The 16,774-nt window shown below is 44.1% G+C and overlaps 1 protein-coding gene across 5 annotated transcripts in view; it reads right to left on the minus strand.

The window, feature by feature from the left end:
- The window catches only part of PKIG (cAMP-dependent protein kinase inhibitor gamma), a 98,875-nt gene that overhangs the window by 7,627 nt on the left and 74,474 nt on the right, over nt 1-16,774 (minus strand). For all 5 annotated transcript variants that reach the window (XM_006929735.5, XM_045053576.1, XM_003983448.6 and 2 more), the window contains one exon: nt 13,941-14,010. The gene's annotated coding sequence lies outside the window, so the exon portion shown is untranslated. The remainder of the gene's footprint in view (nt 1-13,940; nt 14,011-16,774) is intronic.

The raw sequence follows: 16,774 nt of genomic DNA on the forward strand, positions 1-16,774 counted from the left end.
CTACGTCAGAAAATGGTCATTATCAGACTGCCTATGACAGTATAAACCACCAGAACGTCTCTGGAGAGTGATTTGATAAGATGCATCAAGAAACCTCAACTTTTGGGTGCCTGGGTGGCTCACTCGGTTAAGTGTCCGACTCTTAATTCGGCTCAGGTCATGATCTCACTGTTCGTGAGACAGAGCCTCGAGAAGGACTCTGCGCTGACAGCGCCTGCTTGGGATTCTCTCTCTCTGCCCTTCTCATGCATGCACGCTCTCTCTCTCTCAAAAATAAGTAAACTTAAAAAAAAAAGAAACCAACTTTTTTCATATCCTTGAGCAATTAAGCTCATAACTGTTCTAAGAAAAAAATCCAAGTTGTAAATGCAGATATACAAAGATGTTCATTATGGTATTTATAATAGTCAAAAACTAAGACACTAAAATGAGCTCATATATGGACAACAGAGAAATATATACAATTATACAAATGTTTAATTTATAGCCAAATGAAATACACTTCAGGCATTAAAATGTTTGTGAATATTTTTAGAAGACATGGGAAAATGCTCACAACTGTTAAATAAAAAATGATATCACATATTTAAATTACAATTAAAATTTTTGTATTTTTCATAGTGAAAACATTCACTTTATTTTTAAATTATTTCCTTTTTGAATACGTGTGCATGTAGTATAAAACTCAAAAAAAGGACATGCACCAAAAAGAATTACTAGGAATATACTTATTAACCAAGGAGGTGAAAGACCTGTACTCTGAAAATTAGAGAATACTGATGAAAGTAACTGAAGATGACACAAATAGAAAGATATTTCATGATCACGAATTGGAAGAACATTGTTAAAATGTCCCAGACCACCTAAAGCCATCTACAGATTCAATGTAATCCCTGTCAAAATACCAACAGCATTTTTCACAGAACTAAAATAATACTGAATACTAAATAATACTAAAATTTATACGAACAAACAAAAGACCCCAAACAGGCAAAGCAATCTTGAGAAAGAAGAATATAGCTGGAGGTGTCACAACCCCAGATTTCAAGATAGACTACAAATCTGTAGTATCAAAGCAGTATGGTCTTTGTACAAAAACAGATACCTAGATCAATGGGACAGAATGAAGAGCCCAGAAATAAACCTGTGCTTATATGGCCAATTAATCTATGACAAAGGAGGCAAGAATAAACAACGGGGAAAAGACAGTCTCTTCAATAAGTTGCGCTAGGAAAACTGGGCCACTTTCTTATACCATACACCAAAATAAACTCAAAATGGATTAAAGACCTAAATATGTGACATAAAACCATGAAACCCCTACAAGAAAACAGGCAGTAATCTCTTTGGCCTTGCAATATTTTTCTAAACATATCTCCTAAGGCAAGGGAAACAAAAACCAAAAATAAACTATTGGAACTATATCAAAATAAAAATTTTTGTGCACAGTGAAAGAAACCATCAACAAAATGAAGACAGACCTGAATGGGAGAAGGTATTTGCAAATGATATATCTGATAAGGGGGTAATATCCACAACACATAAATAACTTATACAACTCAACACAAAAAAACACACGTAATCCAATTAAAAATGGGCAGAGGACCTGAAACCACAGCACTGATTACATCAAAAAAACACAAGAGACAAACCCAAAATCTTTATATAGCTAAAACTTTCTTCACTGACAGTATGGTATTCTGTTGTCTCATTGTTGTAGACTGATTACTTCCCTCTTGACGGACTTTGGGTTTTTTGTTGTTGTTGTTGTTGTTTGTTTTAAAGTAATCTCTACACCCAACTTGGGGCTTGAACCCACAACCCCGAGATCAAGAGGCCCACACGCCACCAACTGAGCCAGCCAGGCGCCCCTGGCTTCCATAAAAGTAGAACTGCCACATTCATTAAAGGATCTGTGATTTGGGTAGGGTAATAGACACTGCCAAATCTGCCTCCACAGAGGTTAACTCTCATTGGGCATGTATGAGGAACACTTTGTTTCAACACATTCCTATCAACACTTGTCTTTCTGTCTTTTTTTCCTCAGTCTGAAAGGTGAAACAGTAGTTGGCTGTTTTAGCTTGTACTGTTCCTGTGAGTGAAGCTGACCATCATTCCATGTCTATTTCCTTTTCTGTACACTGTTTACTTAAATGCTGTGCCCATTTTTCTATTGGACTGTAGCTCTTTTTCTTATTGATTTGCAGGAGTTCATTATACATTAAGGAAATTAATCTTTTTGCCTTAAGAGAAATTATAAGTAATTTTTACTTGTCATTTGTTCTATGGCTTTATTTTTGGCATTTCTTCACATGCACACATTTTTCTCTATTCATGTAGTCAAACTGATCCATATTTTATTTTATAGTTTCTAGATTCTGCATCACATACAGAAATGTCATCCCCACTCTGAGATTAGTAAAGAATTCTCCCTTGTTTATTTCTTACACATTCATGACTTTTTCACATTTAAATCTTTGCTTGATCTGGAATTTATTTACTCAAATGTATGAGTTAGAGATCTATCTTAATTAATTTTTCCACTTCTCTCAAAACCATCTGTGGAATAATCAAACTGAAGGGGATCCCAGAGCTCATCTAGACAAGCCTCTCATTAATAGCCGGGGAAACGGAGGTTCAGAAAGAAAAAAATGACTTGCCTAAAGTTCTTGCATCTAGGGGTCCTAACTCCTGGCCCAGAGCTCTTTCTCCCACACCACTCCCCCCTTTCGGGAGCCCTAGCGACACTGCAAATCTCCCAGGGGCGTGTGTGGTGTAATAGATGGCATCTAGGACAAACATGCCGCCTGGAGTCCCTATTCACTGGCTCAGAGACCTTGGACATCACCCTTCACCCCTCTGGACTCCAGTTTCTTCCTCAGCAGTGTGGGGATAACAGTAACACCCTGCTGATCAGGGGGCTGTTGTGAGGACTGAATGAGATGGCGTGTGTAGGGTCTGATAAGTTATGTGCAATGTAAGAGGCACACAATTAATAAGTCATTAGTATGGCCTGTTTTCACTGGGTGTCTTACCAGTAAAACTGTCTTTTTGACATTTTCATTCAACTCCTTTGTTTTTACTCTCTATGTTTAATGGTGCACAGAAGGCCAAAAACTTACACTTCCTTCTTTTGTTCTTTATGGTGCTGAAGGTGGTGAAGTGAATGTTAGTTCCACACAAGTGGTGGCTCTGGCTGGCATGTATACTGATATATGAATATTTGATGAATGAGTAAATAATAGAAGATGTTCTAGATTCCAAGGCAGAAGGAGCAAAGGGTGTGCAACCCTGCAACAGAACAGTGGCCAAAGGTCTGGCTCAATCTCTGTGCCATAAGGTGACTGACTCTGACTCTCTGACTCTCTCTCTCTCCAACACCCCCATCTTCCTTTCTGCCCATCTGAATATAACAAAGGTTGAAATATGCTCCCTACGTCTCTTTCAGTCCTGACATTTCTCTCTCTCTCTCTCCCTCCCTCCCTTCTTTTTCTTTCTTCATTCATTCATTCATTCATTCATTCATTCATTCATTCATTGTTTACTGACCACCTTCTATATGCCAGGCACTGTGTCAGGTATGGGACATACTTTGGAGAATAAAAAGACATTTACAATTTGGTAAGAGAAAAAGGCATTGAACAGGTCAATGATTTATCATCACAGATAGTGATAAGTGCATTGAAAGAAGAGAACAGGGTTCTCTGTGTGTGGATGTTTAGTTAAGGGTTATATGGTCAGCGAAGGCCTCCTTAAGCAGGTGACCTTGTGCTGAGGTCTACAGCAAAGCTGGACAGAGTGTGATCCAGGCAGAGAAAACAATCTGCGTCTACAGCCATCTAATATCTCCTCATCTCAGCTCCAGCCCTATGAGGTGCTCAAAAGTGATGCTGCTCCTCCACTCATCCTCGTTTTCAGATTTGGGAGCCTTCTTGGGGTCTGGTCACTTGTAAGGCATCTGACTCCGCATGCTTAGGATGGAAGGGAAGACTCTCGTACTCAGCTTCCCAGGCCCAGACCCTTGGTGGCCTGGGGTCAGGGGCTCTCGCAGGTGCTTGCTCTGGGCACTGTCAAGCTCCCCACAGGAAACCGCCTTCTCCCTTTAGTTTTTAACACTGTCCCCAGCCCTGTAAACGGAAGAGGCCCTGGGCTCTGCCAAGAGCTACATGGTCTGTTCCAAGTCCACAGCTATTCGTCCTCATTGCTCAGGCAGATTCCAGTACAACTCCAAATTGTTTTCCAAATATATCAGAAAGGTCATTTCCTGTTTTTTTTTTTCTTTTTAAAAAAGTATTTGCAAAGACCATACAAAAAGAAAGCAGACCCTTTTGCAAAGGGCACAGAATGAGACTTGGTCCCATGGGAGAGGCCTCCTCAGAGGTGGGGAAAATGCTCTGGAAGGCTTCTCTGAGGGAAGAAAGGGCTGTGGAAACCTGATGGAAATACCAGGGCCTACTCAGCTGGCATTTCTCAGACTCAGAGGGAAGCAGCTTTTCCCTGTGACAGGCAGCCAGGACCAGAGGGAAGCAAGCAGGAAAGTCAGGGTCCCAAAGTAAGTACATTCCCAGAACCTGAGAAGGGGCAGGCAGCTCAATCTAACCATGTGAGGCCTGCACTAAGGGGGCGGACCGGCACCAAGCTCTATATAGGTGCCTTAGGGGCACACCCAGAGGGGAGTCACTAGAGAGGAGTCTCCTGCCAGGGCAATGCCTGATGCCCACTCAAAGAGCAGCTTCCAGTGAGGTTTCATTTGGAGGCAGTTAGGCAGAGGCTTGGCCTCTGCACCCAGAGGGCCAGAACCATGTAGCCCCAGAAGCAGGTGGTAGAGACACAGGCTTTGGGAGGCCACTCAGTGAGGAGGAAAGGACAGGCAGGGTGCTGAGTCACACAAAGTCCTCACTGACCTCCTGGTTGCTAGTCCCCATGGACTTTTCTCATATCACCGTCTTCCAGGGGCGTCCCCTAACCTCTCGGGCCGTGCCGCAACCTCTTCCACACAGGTGCCTCCTTTGTCAGGGACTTTTATGTTACAGGCCCCCCAGGACAAGAATCAGGATCTGGCTTGGTCCTCCTCTCTCTCTCCGTGGGGTCCCTGGAAGTTCTTGACCCTTTCCCTTAAGAGTGTGTGTTGACAGGGGCGCCTGGGTGGCTTAGTCGCTGGTTAAGTGTCCGACTTTGGCTCAGGTCATGATCTCAGAGTTTGTGAGTTCGAGCCCCGTGTCAGGCTCTGTGCTGACAGCTCAGAGCCTGGAGCCTGCTTCCAGTTCTGTGTCTCCTCCTCGCTCTCCCTCCCGCTCACACTCTGTTTCCCTCTTAAAAATAAACAAACATAAAAAAAATTAAAAAAAAAAAAGTGTGTGTTGATGACTCCCTATATAGCCAGAGGCCTACTCCAGAGTTCTAGAGTTGCCAGTCTGCCTACTTAGCATGTCCCTTGGACATCCCACTCCATTTCAAACCTCACATGTGAAGCCACAAGCCTGCCTCATCTAGCCTTCCCCAGCTCAGTGAAGACACCATCTGTCCACGCTGCTCAAGCTGGAGACCTGAAGGCATCCTGGATTCCTCCTCAGCCTCCACTCATGTATAATCTGTCACCAGGTCCCATCATTTCTACTTGGGAAGCTCTGCCCAAGTAGATCTGCCTTCCTCCCCTCTCCACGGTCACCACCTGGTCTCCATCTTTCCTCACCTGTACCCCTGGTGGAGCGTCCTCACTGCATCACTGCTCTGCCCTTGGCCCACGGTCTATTTTCTACACAAACAACTGGGGTGATGTTTGCAAATCAGACGTTGGGTCATTCCCCTGCTTCTTTCAACCTCTGATGCTTTTCCATTTCACATCTGGGAAAATCTAAACTCATGCCACCAGTCCCTAAAGTCCTGCGTTGATCTGGCCCTGCCCTCCCCTGTGACCTTTCTTCCCATTTCCACTGTCTTTTGACTCATTTACTCTTCAATTCCGCAAAGCAACTAAGTTCTTCCTGAATTCAGGGCCTTCATGAGACTGTTCTCTCTGCCTGGAACATTCTCTGTTATTCTGCTCTTTACAGAGCCTTGTACATGGATTCCTGGCTCTGTCTTTTCACATTTTCCTGCTCTAGGACCCTGACCAGAGGGCCCTGCAGGGCATGAGGCTTTCAGAGCCTCTGTGGCTCACCACTGCCGCATGTCGTGAAGGCACGGCTGAGCCACCGGGAGTCTTGTGTAGTGTGGTGGACACGGCAAGGGCTGGGGAGTCACCAGCTTCTGCCCCTATAGCTGGGCAACTCACCTGACCAATAGATTCCTCTTCTGGAAGATGGGGCTATAACAGTTGCCTTGAAAGGTGGTTGTGAGGAATGATCAGAGCCAGCACTTACACAGTCCTTAGTGCATGCCAGGCTGTGTGCTAAGCACCTTACAGGCATTATGTCATTTAATTTTATAACAGCTCTGTGAAGTGGAAAGTGTTCTTAATCCTATTCTACAGAAGAGAGAGCTGAGATGCAGAGAGGTTAAGAAGCTTCCCCAAAGTTGTATACTCACTGAGTGTGGGGTAGAATTGAGCCTGTGCTATTAGGCTACAAAACACAGAAATGAAAGCACCTGCCTGGCATATAGTAAGCATCTGTTAAATGCTGTCCGTTCCCTTTTCTTCCATCAGTCTCCAACCTCACAGTAAGCATTCCTGAGGGAAGGGCAAGAAAGCAATGAAGTCCCACGAAAATATTTTACAGTGCTGGCTGAAACATATACCCACATGCACTTTTCCCACACTTGAGAAAAGTTCTATTTAGAATTTTCAGGGGCGCCTGGGTGGCTCAGACAGTTAAGTGTCCGACTTCAGCTCAGGTCATGATCTCATGGTTCATGAGCTCAAGCCCCACATCACTCTCTGCTGTCAGCACAGAGCCTGCTTTGGATACTTTGTGCCCCAGGCTCTCTACCCTTCCTCGACTTGTGCTCTGTCTCTAAAAAATAAACATTAAAAAAAAAAGTTTTCATTTGGAGGTAAAAATCTTCAGAATTTTTTCAGTGGTATTAGGTTGATTCTCTGAATTCTGCAGAGAGCTGGGGCTGGGGATTGAGACAGTGATATAAACTCTTCGATCCATGAACATCTGTGTTTCTGTGGAGGTCTCTGGAAAGAGGCAGAACAGTCCAGCTGGATTACCGCTTGGGGACCAGGAAGGCTGGGTCTCTCCGGGCCTCCTGCTGTTTACACACTATCTAAACTTGGTGAGGGCTTAGCTAAAATGGTTCCCAGAGACTGGCAGTCCCCGTCAGACCGTGCAGGGAGGGCAGGAAGGGAAAGTGTACACTTCCAAGCAGGCCGGCCAAAGGTCCAGAGGCTGAGCACCAGCTCTGCTGGGTACCTCTGGGCAAGGTTCTTCCCCCTCACACAGTGGGTGTCTCAAATGTGCAATGAAGGAGTAAGCTGGGATCTTTGTGGTGGTTTTGAAACACATCTGCAAATGCTTTGATGCTCCTCCCATCGAGAGGGGAGTCTAATTTGCATCCCTTGAATGATCTGGCCTTAGTGACTTACTCCTAACTAATGGGATGCAATAGAAGCGATGCTGTGGGACTCCCAAGACGAGGTTAGGAAAGGAGACACAGCCTCCAGCTAGCTCTCTCTTGGGCCACTTGTCTTTGGAGCTCTGAGCTGCATGTAGGGAATTTGAGGCTCCACACTTTGAGGCAGCCCAAACCAACCCAATGAAATGCCCACATGGAGAGATCCTGGGAGGGCACGGAGAGAGATGCAGCCAGCAGCCGCTGGCTATGGCAGCCTCTAGCTATTCCAGCACCATCTGACTGCAAGTGCATGAGATCCAAGCCACAAGAGCCCAGCCAAGCTGTCCCCACATTTCTGACCCACAGAAACCATGAGAGATGATAATAAATTATTACTGTTATTTTGAACCACTAAGTACTGGGGCTGCAGTGTTATTCAGCAGCGGACAGCCAGAGTGGTCTCTAACAGGTTACTGCCATGCCAGCTCTCTGGAAGTCTATATGAAAGCACTCCCTAAATCTACTGTGGAGAATGAAAAGCGGCAAGATGTGATTTCTATACTATTAATTTATCCATCCATTCATTCAACAAAATTTTACTCATCACTCATTGTGCACCAGCCTTGGGACCAGATGCCATGGATACAAGAACAGTAAGACATCACTATGCCCTTGAGGGAAGTTCATGGTCTGGGTGGGGAGATGAACTCACGCATGGTCTAGGTGGGGTGACCAGTATGAGGGGCATACACCAGGGTTACCAGGATCACCAGGAGACGGTTTCAAACCACGCCCCTTGCCTCCCACAGGGATTCTAGTAACACTAGGCAGGAGGATGTGGCGTGTGTCTCTACTACTGACGAGAGGGTGTCAGAGCCCCCACAGGTAAGGAGAGAGAAAAGAGTTTAGAGACCACTTCTGTATACAAACCTTTAAAAACTTTAAGAATCTTTAAAGAGCTTGGAAGGTAAGAGCTGTAATAAAGACATATAAGGCAGAGTGGGGGCTCAGGAAGCCAGTCGTTTATAGGCACTGATTTTAAGGAAGTTACTCCACCCTTCCTTCCTATTTATCACTCACTGGGCACTGAGGGTTCAGCAGCGAACAAAACAGACCCTCTGCCCTCATGACGCTGACATTCTAGTGGAGTGACTCACACTAACACGAAAACAGAATAAATGTCAGGTGGTGAAAGTACTAAGGAGAGAACTAAAGCGGGGCAAGAGGTGTGGGGTTTTCTACAGAGTGACAGGGAGCCTTGGATGCACAGACACCGGTGCACAGACCCAAAGGAAGGAAGGGAGGCAAATACCTGGGGAAGCTGTGCCAGGCAGAGGGAGGAGTTGCAAGAGGCGGGGCTTGCCTGGTGTCCAGAAAGATGACCAGGAGGCCACAGGGCTGGGGGATGGACACTGGTGGGGAAAGAAGACCGAATGTGGCTGGTACCCTCTGGGGTCTGAGAGGACAAGGGTGCCTCTGAATTTTGCTCTGATTTTGATGTGACCCTTTCACAGGTGTTTCCAATTGGATACTCTAATGCTTCCCCTCCATGCCTATTTTCAGAGCCTTCTCCCTAGTGTGGGGTGAGTGGAGCCTCGGGGCAGTGAAGGGCACTACTCATCACACAACACTCACAGACATACTGTAGGCCCGAACTAATTGGGCCCAACTGGCAGTGCCAGCAAGGCCTGGGTCCTCTGGTCTTAAGCTGAAGGGGAAACAAAGTTCTTGTTCCATTCTTCCTGCCTCTGGATAGAAGTAGAGATCCGGATCCACAAAACACAACACAGGTAAATACTAATTAAAGAGCCTCCCTTGGAACCTGGAAAGGCAACATGCTTACAACTCAGGGACTGTTCTTGAGGAGAGCACATAGATTCACCTGTGCTTTCGGCCCATGGCAACAGTTTGCCCGAGATTCCCAGTCCCTGGGCTCAGTACTGCAGCCCTCCACTCCCTACATCCAGACACTGAGTCTTCACGGGACGGCCAGCCCCCTGAAGTGTCTTGCGTAACTCCTAGTGGCCCAGGACAGACACCCTTCAGCCAGAGCATCCTCTTCCCTGACCCAGCAGAAAAGATAAGAGCTCCCCGTTTTGCCATGCTGCGAGTGTTGATATATTTGTTCACTATCTGCCTTCCCAATTGGCTCCACGAGGATAGGTACACCCCGACTTTGTTTGCCAATGTATCCCCAGCACACAGCATGGTTCCTGACATACGGAAGAGGCTCAATAAGTACAATCGTGCGAATGAATTAGTAAACAAACAAAATAAAAACTTAAGAACCTCCATACTCTCAAGCCAGCGATTAAGATAACAATCTGAGCCCTGGCTCCTGACCAAAGAAATAACAGTGACAGTGATAAAATGAAAATGGCTACCATTTATGGGGTGTATATACTGTGCATCAGGCATGGTGACACGTGCTTTCCATACACCGTCTTCGTTACTTCACAGTAGCCTAGTATAATTAGATCCCTGTTAGACATAATAGCATGTGCTGGAGCCTGGATTCTCACCCAGGACTGGCTGGCTCTGGGGTCTCAAAGGCAGCGCCTCTCTGGCTCAGAGAAGCAGAGGATGAGAGAGAACCTGAGGAAAAGGTGAGGTTAAAGGGGCTGAAGCGGCAGGAGTGGACTGCCAGGGAAAGGAAAGGGAGGCTCTCCTTTGTCTTCATTTACACTCATCTCTACCCAGTCGCCTGACCTGCTCCAGTTCTACTCTCGCCCTGACAATCACAGAACGTTCCTTCGTTCCTTTAGTTCTTCATTCAACACTTACTACATGCACACTCCTTCCAGCAATGGAGCCGGAAGTATCTCAGAGGCACTGCATTGTTTAACCCTCACAATGGAGACACCATGGCTCAGAGAGGTGGCACAAGTCACCCAAGGTCCTCCAACCAGGACTTGAATCTGTATTTCTTCATTCCCAATTCAGTGCCCATTCTTTTTTAATTTTTAAATGTTTATTTATTTATTGAGAGAGAGGGAGACAGAGTGAGGGTGGGAGAGGGGCAGAGAGAAAGGGAGACACAGAATCCAAAGCAGGCTCCAGGCTCCGAGCTGTCGGCACAGAGCCTGATGCGGGGCTCGAACTCACAAACCGTGAGATCATGACCTGAGCTGAAGTTGGACGCTAAACCGACTGAGCCACCCAGGCGCCCCGGTGCACATTCTTGAGGCTGGTGCACTCTGGGGATGGCTTTGTCTTGAGGTGGACAGTACTGCATCTGTGTCGTCCCCCTCAGAGAACTGTTCTATCATCAAACCCCCTGCGCCTCAGGCTTCTCTCAACACAAATGGCTCTCTCCACCTGGTGACACAAGGCCACACACTGTAATGATGGGCACAAGGAGCTTTTGGAGAGTAGATTCACCAAGCACCTACCACCGCACCTGCTGCATAATGCCTAATAAATGGTCTCTAAAAGAGAGAAAGAAAGAATGAATGAATCCAGAGAGAGGTACAGTGGATCTGCTACCATGAAACAGCTCAAGAGAGCACGCGGTTGGACGTCCTCAAAAGGCCTGACAGGATACTGTACGTGCTGCCTCCTGAATTTTACAGTGACAGGCACCCACATGAGCAGCCTTCACACCGACAACCACAGTAAAGCCGAGAGAGAAGCCACACCAGGGATTCAGATGACAGAAGAAAGATCCTGTGCTGGATTACCGCTGGTTCTGACGCCAGTGGAGAGATGTGGCCCCACGAAGCCAAGTTTTACAGTCACTTACCCAGAGGAGCCTATTTGACAGGCGATGTTGACAAGTGGAAATGATTCAGAAAATACTTGTCTCTTGCCTATGTCAACCCCAAATTCAGGCATATCAAAGACACACTTATAGCTTCTTAGCCAATAAAGTCATTTATAAAATATGTTAGAGTCAAATTTCCCTCAGGGAACAACTCACTCCAGATCACCAAGATTCCCACACGGTTAATCTTGTAAGTATCAAAACCTCACCTGGAGACAGAAAGTAGATTAGTGGTTGCCTAGGACTGGGGAGGGGTGAGGAGTTGGGAAGGTGATGAGTAATGAAAATGCTCTAAAACTGATTATGGGGACAGATGCACAACGCTAAATACACTAAAGACCAATGAATTGTATACTTTAAATGGGTGAATTGTATGGTATGTGAATTATATCTCAATAAAGCTGTAAAAAAAATCCTTTATCTGAATTATAATGGATAGAAATTCTTCTCATGTATTGCATTAATGCATTAATGTATTACCAGCCTTTTCTTTTTTGAGAGAGCGTGAGCAGGGGAGGGGCAGAGAGAGAGGGAGACACAGAATCTGAAGCAGGCTCCAGGCTCTGAGCTGTCAGCACAGAGCCTGACACAAGGCTCAAACTCACAAACCTCAAGATCATGACCTGAGCCAAAGTTGATGCTTAACCGACTGAGCCACCCAGGCGTCGCTATTACCAACCTTTTCTTAATGATTTAAGACCACAGCTGTGTATCTGGTGTAACATAGCAATGCTCTCACTATCACAATATACAGGGCAGCTTGCCCTACACTAAACACCCCCGTTTACTTTAGCTTTTCTATCAATGCCCTTTACTTTTACCATGAAGCTTGGTGGTTAAGCTCATGTGCATGGGTCATGTATCACTTACTGGCTTATTGGCTTTGTGATCTCTGGTGAGTTACTAGATCTCTCTGTGCCTCCATTTCTCCATTTGTAAAACAGCAGTACCAGCCTCACTGAAGGAGTGTGTGCGTTAAAGAAAATGATGTAGATAAAGCATTTAGTGCTCTTCCTGGCAATCAGGAGCCAAACTGAATTCCAGCCCTCAGCACTATTCTCACCACTGTCAGTAGAGTTGCCTACAGAGCCCCTTCTGAGTTCTGGACTCAGAAGCCAGAAACCCCACCCCCTACGAGTGTTCAGCACACCTGGTGTGTTCAATGAAATGAAACCAGGGATGGGGGTGCAATTTCATGACTGGACTGTGGGACATCCCATGGGAAGGCTCTCAGCTTCAGTGACACTAAGTAATTTGTCCCAGTTCACCCTCAAACAGAAAAACCTAGAAGCCTGGTAAGGTCCCTCAAGATCCTGGCATCTGTGAGGCTGGTGCTCAGGGGGACACAGTGGCCTACAACACTTTAGGCTTTCTCTAGACAAATGGTTCTTAAAATTCAGAGATCTCAGATCACATTTGAGAACCTGAGGAAAGCTACGGACACTTGGCCTAGAAAAGTGTGTGTGTGTACACACACACACACACACACGCACACTGTACCTATGAATACAGGGGAATTCTGAATCCCAGAAGCTAACTATAAACCCCTGGTTAAAAACCCCAGCTCTAGACTTCCTATAACCCCAGCGTCCTCAAGGTTTAGTGGCTATGGAACAGAGAGGTCTTTTGCAGGCTTGCCCTCCTAAATGGGCCTCGGCCAGATAAACAGTCCTGGGGGCTGACCGGCTGCCGCATCTTAGTCACTGCAAACAGCTGCATCCAGGGGGTTCCCAGGGGCACTGAGTCAGAACAGGACACAAGCCCAGTAGCTTGGGAAGCTACTGCAGGGCAAGGCTCCGAAGCCTTGCTGATAAGCAGTTGGGGACTTCCAGCCCCAGGGCGGCTTCCAGACAGACTAGACTCTCACTCTGCCAACAGAGAAGAGGACTCGTAGGTGCTGGAGGCAGGGTAGGCCATGAGACAGAATTTAAAGGAGGTGGAACTCCCCCAAGCTCCTGGGACTACTAGGCCTTGGACAGAGAAATGAAGGTGGGAGATTCTGCTCTAACTGTAGGGAGGCGGAGCCGAGAGAGGGGTAGACATGTTGTAGGGAGGGGAGGGAGCTGAGCCACGGATCAATGGCTGTTAAAAATGACTAACCGATGCCAGAACTGTTAAAGTATGAACACCGACCCAAAGCGGCCATACTTCCAAGTAGGCCATTCATGTTTCATGAACTGCAATTTTCTTCCGACTGGAAGGGACCTGCACCCTCTCTCCTCATCAGACCACTGGGCTGTGCTGGTCTCTCCAGGCTGGGCTTTGCTTGCTTTTCCTCCTCTATCACAGTATTAAAATCCCCATAATGTGCTTTGGTCCTGATGAAAATAGCTTTGCACAACAAACAAGAAAGTTGGCATCATGCCCAAATTTGCTAATAGCCCCTGTGTATAATTCCATCAGCTTAAATAGATGGCTGAAGAAACCCATTCTCTTTGAAGCCACTAGAAGTAAATTGTCTTTCTGATGCTATAAAGAAACGGTCTGTAAAATTGCAGTGTGATATTGTATAACTTCTGCAAAGGGCCAACCTTTGGCCATACCTTTCTTCATGGGACCAAAATTCCTTACTAATTTCACTTGGAACCTATTTCTTTTATTTGTTTAACAGAAGTAAAGGTATTTAGATAAATACTTGGGATGCTGTAGTAGTGGTATGAGCAATGTGACTACCCACCTGTTTTAGTTTCTTTTTCCTACTTGCATCTCTTCGGATTTTCCACTGTTGACTAATCAGTGTGGAAATTCTAAGGGACAAGAAAAACAAGAATTAGAGCCAGACATACTCTAGGGTTGTAAACTAAAACAATCTTTTGGGAAGACAAGTTAAGCATATCTAGTAACATATTCAACGTGCTATAAATTCCTAGGAATTTATAGCAAAGGTATGTTCCCATAAGTAAAAGGATGATCAGTAAAACATATTGTGCAATAGCAAAGGAAAGAAGAAACAAGTTAAATATTTGCTAATAGGAAAAAGAGTTAAATTATGATGTACTAATACCATACTAGATGGCTGCTACAAAGAATGAGAAAGATTTCATTGTACCGACATGGAAAAAGGGGCACGCTCTGTTGTTAAAAAGGAGTGTGACACTGTACAGGTCATAATTTTTAATATAAAGTATGAACATGATTGTTTATGCCTAGGAAAAAGTACAGCATTTGTACACATACACAGTTTTGTTTTGTTTTGTTTTGTTTTGTTTTGTTTTGTATCTACATAGAAAAAGGCCATCAGCAAACTGAACAGTGCTTCTCTCTCTGGGACTCAGAGACTAGGAGACAGGAAGTGAAAGACTTCTACATTTTACATGAATGACTCCTATTTTGGTTGAAAACTTTTAAAGGGACGCACACAACTTTCGTAATCGTTATACATGCGGTCTATCTAGAATTCTAAAATATCAAGAGTGAGGACAAAAGATGTTTCCAGACAAAGACTGAGCAAGTTTGCCATTCAGACTCCAAGAACATTCTCCAACAGGGAAGGAAACCAAGCACAGAAAGTAAGTGGGGTTTTAGAGTCAACAGTGAGCAAAACTAGTAAGTACAGTATATAGGTAAATTGAAAACACTGATTAAGTAGGAAGATAAACACAAATCTGACAATATTACACATTTGACAGTAAGAGTGTCAAGGATGGAAGAGATCAGAACTAAAACTTCGCATGGTCCTTATTCAGGACAAATACTGGAATTGACCCAATATATCTATGTTGCATATTGAAAAATTCTAAGGTAAAATGACAAAATATTGAAATAGAACACTTAAGTTTCACACTTAAGTCTAACTATCCAAAAACGTTAATCCTTCCCAAATTACTACATTGTCTTAATTAAGTTTCAATAAGAATACAAATAGTTTTTCTTTGAAAGTGAAATGGGTAAAATTAAAGTTCATATGGAATACTAAACACCCCAAAATTTAGCCAAGAAACAGAAAATTATTTTTAAAAATATATAAATAGGGGATTTATCTTAGGAGATAATAAAAATTTACTTTATAAAGACATAATAAAAAGACATGGTTATAAGAACAAATAGGTCTGTGAACTAACAGAGCAAGTTCAGAAAAGGATATAAGAAAGGAACTTATTTATCACAAAGATGGAATTTCAGTGCAAAACAGAAAAGATGGTTTATTTAATAAATGGTGCTGGCAGACCTAGAATAAAGCCTGATCCCTACCTCTTTGCTATGTATAAACATAATTCCAAAGGGATTAAAGGTTCAGGATTAAATAATTAAAACCCTAAAAGTATTGGAAGAACATTTAGGAAAATATTTATATAACTCTGAGGTGGGGATATTATTCTTTTTAAAAAAAATTTTTTTTAATGTTTATTTATTTTTGAGACAGAGAGAGACAGAGCATGAATGGGGGAGGGTCAGAGAGAGAAGGAGACACAGCGTCTGAAACAGGCTCCAGGCTCTGAGCAGTCAGCACAGAGCCGACGCGGGGCTCGAACTCACAGACCGCGAGATCGTGACCTGAGCTGAAGTCGGATGCTTAACTGACTGAGCCACCCAGGCGCCCCGGTGGCGATATTACTCTTAAGCAAGGCAAGAAATCTAGACACAATGAAGTAACAAATAGAAAAATTTAATAAACAAATAATAGATTAGGAAAAATATTTGTAATACCTTGCAAAAATTCATTTGCAAGAATACTTAACACATAAAGAGCTCCTGTAACTTGTTGAGAAAAAGGCAACTAATTCATAAGGAAAAAGGGTGAAGGAAATTCACAGAGGAAAATAAAATGGCCAATTAACATGAAACAATGTTCAATCTCACAAGTAGTAAAGAAAATACAAAGCAAGCACCTATAAAGACACCATTTTCTGCCATCAGCTTGGTCAAAGAATGAAACCATAAAGAGAAAGGAAGGGATAGAGGGAGGAGGATGGAGAGTGGGAGGAAGAGACAGAGGATAGGAGGGAGAAAGGGAAAGAACACCTAATATTAAAGATTTAGGGAGATTCCCACATTTATGGGAAGAATGCAAGTTACTAGAATTCTTTATAAAGTAGGATGGTATTCTCTATTAAAATGTCAAATACATAGACCCCTTGACCCAGCAATGTTATTTTTGAAAATGCAACCTATAGAAATGAAAGCACCAGTATAGTCAGTGGTATTATAATAGTGTTGTATGGTGACAGATGGTGGCTACACTTGCAGTGAGCACAGCATACATAACCTACAGACTCGGCAAATCACTGTGTTGTACACCTGAAACTAATGTAACATTGTGTGTCAACTCGACTTCATTTCAATAAGTAAAAGCACAAGTAAAAAAGGATGTATGTATATATTTAATGCAACAATATTTTTAGAGAAAACAAAACATAACCACTTGAATATCTATCAAAGAACAAATGGCTGAATACATTGTGGTACCTGTAGGTCTACAGCCCTAAAGCTATTTAAAACTTAAAAAAAAATTTTTTTTAGTGTTTTATTATTTATTTTTGAGACACACACACACACACACACACACACACA

This window comes from Felis catus, chromosome A3 (assembly GCF_018350175.1).
Source record: "Felis catus isolate Fca126 chromosome A3, F.catus_Fca126_mat1.0, whole genome shotgun sequence".
Lineage (NCBI taxonomy): Eukaryota > Metazoa > Chordata > Mammalia > Carnivora > Felidae > Felis > Felis catus.